Source organism: Triticum urartu, chromosome 3A (genome assembly GCF_056163025.1).
Source record: "Triticum urartu cultivar PI428250 chromosome 3A, HENAU_Tu73, whole genome shotgun sequence".
Lineage (NCBI taxonomy): Eukaryota > Viridiplantae > Streptophyta > Magnoliopsida > Poales > Poaceae > Triticum > Triticum urartu.
In genome coordinates, this window is record NC_141875.1 from 337,655,919 (window position 1) to 337,667,274 (window position 11,356).

The window sequence follows — 11,356 nt, forward strand, 5'->3', positions numbered from 1 at the left end:
ACTCTAGCCCATCACCCAGATGAACCAGACCTGACACAACTCTAAGCATAGCAGGGATAGCAAGGTAGGAAACACATACATGGCTCAATCAACTCCTACACATGCTAGTGGGTTTCATCTAGTTACTGTGGAAATGACAGGTCATGCAGAGGATAAGGGTTCAACTACCGCAGCACACATCAGTTTGAAACGTTGTTGTCTTAATTCAGTAAATGAGAGCAGGACCTAGAACATGGGATTGTATCGATATGATCAATGGGGCTGCTTGCCTGATGGAGTAGTAGTAGGGTACTGCCCTTCAGTTGGATACTCGAGAATATCCTCGGAGGCAGAACCTACCACGAAAGACATCACAGAACACAATCATCACATGGCAATATGCAACAATATGATGCATGCTATGACATGGCAATATGAGGTGTCCTGGCTAATGCATTGTGAAACAAGTTGGTTTGAGTCCATTTGAATCAAAGGTTCAAATGGAAGCTTATGTTATTAAGTCATATAAGTGCATTTGCTTGTTTCACCTAAACAACAAAGTTAAAGTGTTTTTTCATGCATGAAACCATTACAGATGGAAATATTGAATTTTTCTGATCAAATTCCATATATAAATCTCTGCATTTGGAGTTACAGATTAAAAGTTATGAATTTTTGAAGTTTGTAGTATTTTCTGGAATTTCCTGTATAAGAATAATTCGAGTAATTGAATTAATGCGTCAGCATTGCGTCAGGGTGACGTCAGTGGTCAACGGAGCCAGTCCAGGTCAAACCTGACTAGTGGGACCCGCATGTCAGTAGTTAATTAACTAACTAAATTTAGTTAGTGCTAATCTAAGTTAATTAGCAGAGCGGTCCCACTTGTCATAGCCTCAGGGGGAGTCAACCTGGGCTCACACGGAGTCAACCAGGGTCAAACGGGGTCAAACTCACCGGTGTTTAGTCGCCGGCGCGGCCAGACGTGGCGGGGCAGTGCGGGTTTCGTGCTCCGGCGACCAAATGGACGGCGGAGGGCATCTACGCGTAGCTGGGAGCAAGCCGCGTCGTTTGGTGGCAGTGGTGGAGCTCGGGGTGGACGGAAACATCACCGACGACGAGCTGTGTGGCTGCCGGAGCTTGGGTGAGGTCGAATCCGAGGCTACCGGACACGGCGAGGCGCGTGGAGTAGTGCTACGGGTTCCTGCGAGTGCGATGAGTGTGTTGGTCACAGTGGTGTGGCCGGTGGGTGGCCGGAGTCATGTCGGCGATGAGCTCGGCAGCAGCGGGTGCGGGTGAGCATGGTGCGGTGCACACGGTGCAGGAGAGAGGTAACGGAGAGGGGGAGGATGGAGCAGGGCTCACGACAATCGCAGCAAGCGTCGTAGCGGGCTCGGGGAAGGCCGGAGCTGAGCGGGCCGACGATGGCGATCTCGGCGGCCGGAGTTGGGGAAGACGGGGTCGGGGCGACTCCAAAGCAGGCGAGCGCTCGAGGCTCGGCCTACTTGACATGGACGACGACTGCGGAGCGAACGGACATGGCAGCGCAGCACAGGGACGACGGCAGACGCGGGTTTCACGGTGGCGCGGGCGCGGCAGCATCGGCCATGGTGCGGGAGAGCGAGGGAGAGGAGCTGGGGAGGAAGGAGTGTGTCTGCGAGCTCGGGGGAGGAATGGGTGATCCACCCAGGCCAGCAAAACGGCGAGGGGAGGAAGCAGGGCGGCAGGCAGCTGTGTGGCGCGCGCTGGTGCCGGCGTCGAGCACCTGCCTGCCTGCCTGGCCGAGTCAAGCAGCTCGCTAGAGCGGTTGCTGGGATGGGCCGGCTAGGTGGGCCTGCTAGGTGAGCGCCAGGTAAGTCCTTTGCTCTCTGCTTTTGTTTTTCTTTTTTATTTGTTCCTGTTCTGTGTTTTGAAATAGTAAAAATACTATTCCATTTAGGAAAAACCTGAAAATATTCAGAGGCACATTTGAAATTATTCTCAACAGCCTAAAAATACCTTCAAGATTATTTGGGCATTTTAAAATATTTATAGGATTTAAATTACCCAAATGCAAATAGTAATGATTTAATCCAATGACCTTATGTGTCCTGGAAAAATGTGAACCCATTTTTTTCAGAGGTTCTAACCCAAAACAAAAAGGGTGGACTTTTTAGAAGGGCATTTCAGGTTCATTGAAAAAGATTTTAGTAAACCCTAGTTATTTCCAGGGGGTGCTGGAGGTTCTGTCATCCCCATTTCAGTTTTCTGGAAGAATAGACATGATGCAACACTCTAATGCATGAACTAGCTAGGGTGTGACAAGTCACCCCCACTCAAAAGAATCTCGTCCTGAGATTTAGGATCCGTTGGGAAGAAGGTGGGGTACTCAAGTCGAAGATGATCCTCCCTTTCCCAAGTGGCTTCTTTTTCAGAGTGGTGTGACCATTGAACCTTGAGAAACTTGATGTTATGGCATTGAGTGGTACGCTCGGCTTGATCAAGGATACGAACGGGATATTCCCGATAGGTGAGATTATCTTGGAGATCAAGCGTTTCGTGGTCCACTCCACGAATAGGATCCGCGAAGCAACGCCTGAGTTGTGAAACGTGGAAGACATCATGGACTCTAGAAAGATGTGGAGGTAGTTCCAATTGGTAGCAACTTCTCCTCGTTTGGCAAGAATGCGAAAAGGTCCAATGTAACAAGGAGCCAATTTTCCTTTGATACCAAAATGATGGGTTCCCTTTAAAGGAGTAACCCGAAGGTAAGCCTTCTCGCCGACTTCATAAGTCATGAGCTTATGTTTGTGGTCATATTGGCTCTTTTGACGAGATTGGGCTGTTTTCAATTTCTCACAAATAACGTGAACCTGCTCTTCTACTTCCTGAATCATAACCGGGCCAAAAAGTTGTCTTCCCCGGTTTCTGACCAGTTAAGAGGCGTTCAACATTTTCGTCCATAGAGAACTTCGAAAGGATCTTTACCCAAGCTAGCTTGATAACTATTGTTATAAGCGAACTCCGCGAATGGAAGGCATTTCTCCCAATCCATACCGAAAGAGATGACAGAAGGTCGGAGCATGTCCTCCAGAATTTGATTGACTCGTTCTACTTGACCACTTGATTGGGGGTGGAAGGCGGTGCTAAAGGAGAGACGAGTTCCCATAGTATTTTGAAAACTTTCCCAAAATCGAGAGGTGAAGAGACTCCCACGGTCTGAGTTAATTTCCAATGGGACACCATGAAGAGACACTATTCGGGAGATGTATAAGTCAGCTAGTTGGCTAGCGGTGATACTCTCACGAACAGGTAGGAAGTGGGCTTCTTTGGAAAGACGATCGATCACGACGAAGATAGCATTATTCCCTTTCTTGGTCCTAGGAAACCCGGTAATGAAATCCATACTGATTTGATCCCATTTCCATTCAGGAATAGCCAAAGGTTGAAGGGTGCCAGCAGGTCGTTGATGCTCTGCTTTAACACGGCGACAGACGTCGCAACTAGGAATGTATTGAGCAATTTCTCTCTTCATCCTAGTCCACCAAAACGTCTGGCATAGGTCTTGATACATTTTAGTACTACCGGGATGAATGGTGAGAGGGAATTCATGAGCCTCCTTAAGTATCAGTTGCCGTAGTTGTTGTTTCTTGGGAACCACTAGGCGGTTCTCAAAGAAAACAACACCTTGATCGTTCACAGAGAAACACGTAGCAGCTCCGCTAGCAATGTTCTGCTTGATCCGAGTTATCCCCTTGTCATACCGCTGGGCGGTTATGATCTGATCCATAAGGGTTGGTTTCACCACCAAGGTAGATAGGAATCCCTGAGGAACAATGTGAAGATTAAGCTTCCGAAATTCCTCATGGAGAAGAGGTTGACCTTGTTGTAACATCAAGTTGCTACAATAGGATTTACGACTTAGTGCATCAGCCATAACATTGGCTTTCCCCGGGGTGTAGGTTATCCCTAAGTCGTAATCTGAGATCAACTTGACCCAACGTCTTTGCCTGAGATTTAAATCCAATTGGGTGAAGATATATTTCAGACTTTGGTGATCAGTGAAGATCTCGCAACGATTGCCGAGAGGGTAATGTCGCCAAGTTTTAAGTGCATGGACTACAGCTGCAAGCTCTAGATCATGTGTGGGATAGTTTTCCTCGTGTGGGTGTCACGCGTCTTTTCAGTTCCTGAAAGCTGAACTCGCACTGTGGGGTCCACTCGAACTTTTTATCTTTCTTGAGGAGTTCAATCAGAGGTTTAGCAACCTTGGAGAAATTCTCGACGAAGCGGCGACAATAGCTCGCTAAGCCAAGGAAGCTCCGAACTTGCTTCACCATTTCAGGTGGAGTCCAATCAAGGATGGCTTGAACTCGCTCAGGATTGACAGCAATACCCTTACCATAGATTACATGGCGCAGATAGGTCACTTCTGGCAACCAAAATTCAAACTTGGAGAATTTGGCATAAAGGCGATGCTCTCGAAGTTTCGTCAATACCAGCCTTAGATCTTCGGCATGTTCTTCCTCACTCTTGGAGTAGATGAGTATATCATCGAGGTATACCACAATGAATTTATCCAAATACTCCATGAAGACCGAGTTCATTAACCGAGATAAGGTGGCTGTGGCATTGGTTAAACCGAAGGACATAACAGTGTACTCGTATTGGCCATAACGAGTAACAAAGTCCATTTTGGGAATGTCCCCGTTGAGGGAGTCCTGGATTAGGGGGTCTCCGGACAGCCGGACTATATCCTTTGGCCGGACTGTTGGACTATGAAGATACAAGATTGAAGACTTCGTCCCGTGTACGGATAGGACTCTACTTGGCGTGGAAGGCAAGCTAGGCAGTACGGATATGGATATCTCCTCCTTTGTAACCGACCTTGTGTAACCCTAGCCCCCTCCGGTGTCTATATAAACCAGAGGGTTTTAGTCCGTAGGACAACATACAATCATACTATAGGCTAGCTTCTAGGGTTTAGCCTCTACGATCTCGTGGTAGATCAACTCTTGTAATACTCATATCATCAAGAATAAATCAAGCAGGATGTAGGGTTTTACCTCAATCACGAGGGCCCGAACCTGGGTAAAACATCATGTCCCCTGCCTCCTGTTACCATCCGCCTTAGACGCACAGTTCGGGACCCCCTACCTGAGATCCGCCGGTTTTGACACCGACATTGGTGCTTTCATTGAGAGTTCCTCTGTGTCGTCGCCGTTAGGCTTGATGGCTCCTACTATCATCGATAGCGATGCAGTCCAGGGGGGACTTTTCTCCCCGGACAGATCTTTGTGTTCGGCGGTTCGCACTGCAGGCCAACTCGCTTGGCCATCTGGAGCAGATCGAAAGTTACGCTCCTGGCCACCAGGTCAGGTTTGGAAGCTTAAACTACATGGACGATATCCGCGGAGACTTGATCTTCGATGGATTCGAGCCCCTGCCTTGTGCGCCACGTGGTCACGATGAGTACGATTTAGCTCTACCATCGGACAATGTCCAAGAAATCGCACCGGCAGCCGCTCCGACCCTCAATTTGGAGCTAGTTGCGCCATCCATGGACGGGTGGATAGACCCCTCCATGGAGGTCGTATCCTCAGCAGCGATCGAGCCGAATATCGACCTTACCCTTCACAAGAGCCGTGTTTCCAAACTGCCGGATCCTTCTCCGGCCACGGACTCGCAACCGCCTGCGCCCGTTCCTGTCGAATCAGATTGGGCGCTGATCATGGACTTTACCTCCACAGATATTTTTTAGCACTCACCCTTCGGCAACATACTGAACTCATTAAGGTCTCTCTCCTTGTCAGGAGTGTCCTGGCCGAACTATGTCCGGTAGGATTGGGATGCGGATGACGAAGAAATTCGCCGCCCACCCACCACCCACTTAGTAGCCGCTGTCGATGACTTAACCGACATGCTCGACTTCGACTCCGAAGTCATCAACGGTATGGACGACGATGCAGGAGACGAATAGGAACCACCGCCCACAGGGCACTGAACACTAACTTCATCACATGACATATACATGGTGGACACGCCCAAAGAAAACAACGACGAGGAATGGAAGGACGCAGCGAAGGGTTGTTCCCTCGAGAAGCAGTCAAAGCGGCGGCGTAAACGCCGCTCCAAATCCTGCCTCGGTAGAAATAACGTTCATATGGACCCAGCGATAGAGCAGGGTGAACCATCGCCCGACCAGGCAACACGGGGAATCAAACCGAACAACCCGACTCCGTCGAAGATAACAGTCCGGATGACACCACACCGGACAGGCACCAGGAGCAACATAACGCCCACCAAAGGCTTGTCGCCATGGCAAGGAGCCTCAAAAAGCAGAAGCAAAGGCTCAAGGCTGCACAAGACACACTCAAAATCAAATGGAGTGAAGTACTCAACACTGCAGCGAAGTACGGCAGTAATCGCCACACCAAGAGCTATCCGAAGCGAAAGTTGCTACCTGAATTTGATGAGGAGGCCTTAGATCCTCCACCATTAAAAAATAAAACGGCCATCCGGTTGGATAGACGACCTCATAGCCAACATAAAGCGGCAAACAACGCCGCACATAAACCAGTACGCGATCAGCGTAAGGGCTCGCATCAAAAGGACGGCGCAACCAGATCCATCTATGGACCACGGAAGCGCGCTCCAACATACAATGCAACACAACAAACATCCGAACACCACGGTACACCCAAATACAGGGGTGCCACACACCCTCTATGTTTCACCAACGAGGTGCTGGATCATGAATTTCCAGAGGGATTCAAACCCGTAAACATAGAGGCGTAAGACGGAACAACAGACCCTGGGGTCTGGATTGAGGACTACATCCTCCATATCCATATGGCTCGAGGAGATGATCTCCACGCCATGAAGTACTTACCCCTCAAGCTCAAAGGGCCAGCTCGGCACTGGCTCAAAAGCCTCCCCGAAAACTCCATCGGAAGCTGGGAAGAGCTCGAAGAAGCCTTTCGGGCAAATTTTCAAGGGACATATGTCCGACCACCCGATGCAGACAATTTAAGTCATATAACTCAACAGCCCGGTGAGTCAGCCCGAAAACTTTGGAACAGGTTCCTCACTAAAAAGAACCAAATAGTCGACTGTCCGGACGCCGAAGCCTTAGCAACTTTCAAGCATAGCGTTCGAGACGAATGGCTTGCCAGACACCTCGGTCAAGAAAAGCCGAGAACAATGGCAGCATTAACAAGCCTCATGGCCCGTTTTTGCGCGGGCGAGGAAAGCTGGTTAGCCCGATGCAGCACTAGCGACCCAAGTACATCCGAAGTCAGGGATGGAAACGGGAAATCATGACGCAACAAGAATAAGCGCCGGAATGAAGAAGACAGCCCGAAGAGCACGACGGTAAACGCCGGATTTAGAAGCTCTCGGCAAGGCCAGCAGAAGCCGCCCTCCAGAGGCAACAGAGACGAACTGTCCAGCCTAAACAAAATTCTGGACCAAATATGTCAGATCCATAGCACCCCTGATAAACCTGCAAATCATACCCACAGAGAATGTTGGGTCCTCAAACAGTCCAGCAAGCTCAACGCCAGACACAAGGGGCAGGATACACCAAGTGAAGACGAGGACGAGCCTCGCAAGCAAAGCACAGGGGAACAGAAGAAATTCCCACTAGAAGTCAAAACAGTCAACGTGTTACACGTGATAAAAGGGAGAAACAAAGCGGCACCTTTAGAGAAACATGCCCCAGGGCCTATCACTGCGGAGCTCCACCACTGGTCGTCCCAACCGATCACCTTCGACCATCGGGATTACTCGGCAAGTATCCGGCAGGCAGGATGGGCTGCCTTGATATTAGATCCAATAATTGACGGATACCACATCACACGAGTCCTGATGGACGGCGGCAGTAGTTTAAATCTGATATATCAGGACACAGTCCGCAAATTGGGGATAGACCCAACGAAAATTTTCTGCAGCAATGCTACCTTTAAAGGAGTAATGCCAGGCCCGGAGGCTCATTGCAAGGGCTCCCTGCTACTAGAGGTTATATTCGGCTTCCCCGATAACTTCCGCAGCGAAAATTTAACTTTCCACGTCGCTCCATTCGAAAGTGGCTATCAAGCACTACTCGGACGCGAAGCTTTCGGTCGCTTTAATGCAATACCGCATTACGCTTCCCTCAAGCTCAAGATGACCGGTCCATGCAGTATCATCACAATAAATGGAAATATTGAGTGCTCCTTGCACGCCGAAGACAGTGCGGCCGCCCTGGCCGCCGCACACTAAACAGCCTCACCAACTCAAGCATTTGACAGGTTGTTAAGACCACGAACGCGGTTAGACGAGTCCGGCGCAGCTATACGTAATTAATACAGGTTTGACGGCTATACCCCTATTACAATACAAGGGGCTCAACGCGCGCGCAAAAGTTGCAATAAGGCTCACCTTTACTCAATCTCATCTATACATTGTTTATTTAGTATAACTCAATTTTTGCACGACAATTAAGTTAATCTCTTTTTCAGATGACCATCGTGCTACACCCGTCTAGGATACGACACAACGGAGACACATGTGCAGACATGCAGCAGGGACCCGTTCCAAGGATTCTGTGTAGATTAAGACCCTGCGTAAACCTTTTTTACTGTCTCTTGTTGATTTACATCCCTCGGTTTCTCAGTACAATCGAGAAGGATGCTGACGTCTTGGCATGTGGCCACGCCAGAATAATGCACGTACCTGGACACCAGGGGCTTATTACGAAGGGTACTGTTTAGACCCGGTTTACACCATAAAGACCGAATACCTTAGGGAGTGTTCGGCGTCGCGAGTTTGGCCTTATATGCATCAGCCCCGAATCATGTCTTTGGTCAAATGTTGGGTTTGCCCGGCTCCTGTGTTTTGCTGCCTTACGTTCCGCTCTATCGGCTAAGGCAACACCAGGAGAACTACCGCAATTGTGCCCTAGTTCATCCGGACAAGCACCTTATTAGAGAAAGCCAAAAACTGACTGTCTTGATATAGCGTGAGACTGGTCAACCACTCGATGACCAATTGGAATCTTCGGGATTCCTCCGCATTAACGAAGGGCCGTTTCTCGGCCAGGCATGCACGCACCCTGAATCCGGATGAGCGCAGAGCCACCAGGGGCTATATAGTAGCCCCACTGTCAAACTCCTATGGCTATGTGAAAGTGTTAAAGCATTATAGTCCGGTTGCCTAGTTCGCTGCGCTATCACCTCCTTAATAGGACCAAAACGTTGGATTAAGTGTGAATACGCATCTTCTGGGAACACCCCCGCATTATATGCGTGGGGGCTGAAGCCGATGACTGCAATCTTTCCGGTTATATACATGTATACATAAACGGCCACACAGGAGGCATCACAATACTTTCGGGCAAAAGTATAAATACAGCCTTGATAAAATCAATAAAACGTTGTTTTTACAATAGGAATACATATCACTCAAACATAAAATTCTTCGAGCACTGGGCCTCTATCGCACGAGCGCCCTCAAGCACTTCTTAAAAATAGTGCTCGGCAGCCACTCGGCCTATGGCCGAACCCTGCGCCGCGACAGTGGTGGCATCCATCTCCGCCCAGTATGTTTTGACACGGGCAAGGGCCATCCGCGAGCCTTCTATGCACGCCGACCTCTGTAAGTGCATCTAGTGCCCCTTAGTGATTTTGGTGTATTGAAGACTTATAGGTTAAGGGACTAATGCGTTTGTGAGTGTACACAGGTCTATATGTCTATGAGGAGTTTGATATTTATAGGAAAAGTCGACCCCTAAAAATGAATATCTTCGACTGAAGATTTTGGTATTTCCGAGGACTTTCATGAAGACTTTGAAAGTGAAGAAATTGGTGTGTCCGTGAAGACTTGATATTCATGCGAGGAATATGAAACTTGAAGACTTTCGTTTTCATAGTTTTGTTTTTCTCTTTCTTGAGTCATAGGAAACACCGTACTGTTAAAGGGGGTCGAGGAAATACTAAGGAAAAATTTCCGTGTGATGCTCAACTCAAAATCCTACACCTACCAATCCCTTCGAGTGAAGCCATTGGAAATCTCATACAGTTCAGTCAATTCCTTCAGTGACAGAGACGAAGTTCTTCTAGTCTCTGAGGAATTTGTCCTGACTGAGGAGTTAGGAATTCGCCAGTGCGGATTGCCTACACAGTGAGGAACATGATAGCCCTGAGGATTTTTCTACTCAAAATTCTGACCGTTGTTGTGCTATGCGCCAGCTGTTCCAAAATATCTATCCACCTAACGGTCATATCATTGAAGGGCATTTATGTCTTATCATGTCGGGCTGCTCCCTAGGCTATAAATAGCCGCCCCCTACAACCACTAGCTGGTTGAGGCTACTCCGAGAGAAACTGACACTTGTCATTTGAGAGCAACCCATCCTCTGAGGACTTTGAGCGAAAATCATCAAGTGAGGAAAAACCAAAAACCGAAAACCCAAACACCTACAAACCCCAAGTGATTGAGCATCACTGAAGAGATTGATCCTGCGTGGATCCGACGCTTGTTACCTTTGAAGACTGTGCTTCTTCCAGACGGTTAGGCATCATGGTCTAGAGCATCCAAGAGGAATTGTGGATCGCCGAGTGACCAAGTTTGTGAAGGTTTGGAAGTCGCCTGAAGACTTACCACGACTGATTGGATGAGGTATGTGTGACTTTAGTTCAAGGAGAATACGGTGAGGACTGGGTGTCCTGAGATGCGTGTTTAGGACTGGGTGTCCGGGACTGTGTGTCCTCGAGTTCAAATACTCAGCCGCTCCAACCAGACGTACAACTGAGACAGAAGTTGGAACTGGTCTACCAAATCATTGTCTTCACCAAGCTTACTGGTTCTATTCCCTCAACTCTTTCATTTCCTCATAACTGTGTTGTGTGTTTGTTCATATATGTGTTTGAAGACTCTGACTGAAGACTTTCTCAATTTCCTCAGTTCAATTTCTTCAGTCTGTTTGTCTTCATCCTGTGTTATCCTGTGATTACGCTTCCTGTACTCTATGCCTGTCTTCATTTCATCATGATGACTATGCTTGTATTCTGTTATGTTTACTTTTGAGTACTTATTCCGCTGCTAGTAGTTCTTCACTAAGGAATTTCCTCACCAGCAAATTCCTCAGTGAAGAATTTCATAAAAATCGCCTATTCACCCCCCCTCTAGTCGATATAATGCACTTTCAACCTCTTCATCGCATTAATGTGTGGCACCACACCAAGGAATTGCTGCACCAAGCTTCATCAAATCCATGGCACAAGGTCTGTTTTTCATTATAGAATCGAGCAAGAATCGGATTGTGAATTAGGATTGTATGCAAGAAGGGATTCGGAAACAGGAAAGCGAGTCAAGTAATCCGAATACGTAGCCACTCTCATTCTAATGCTTATATCCAGAA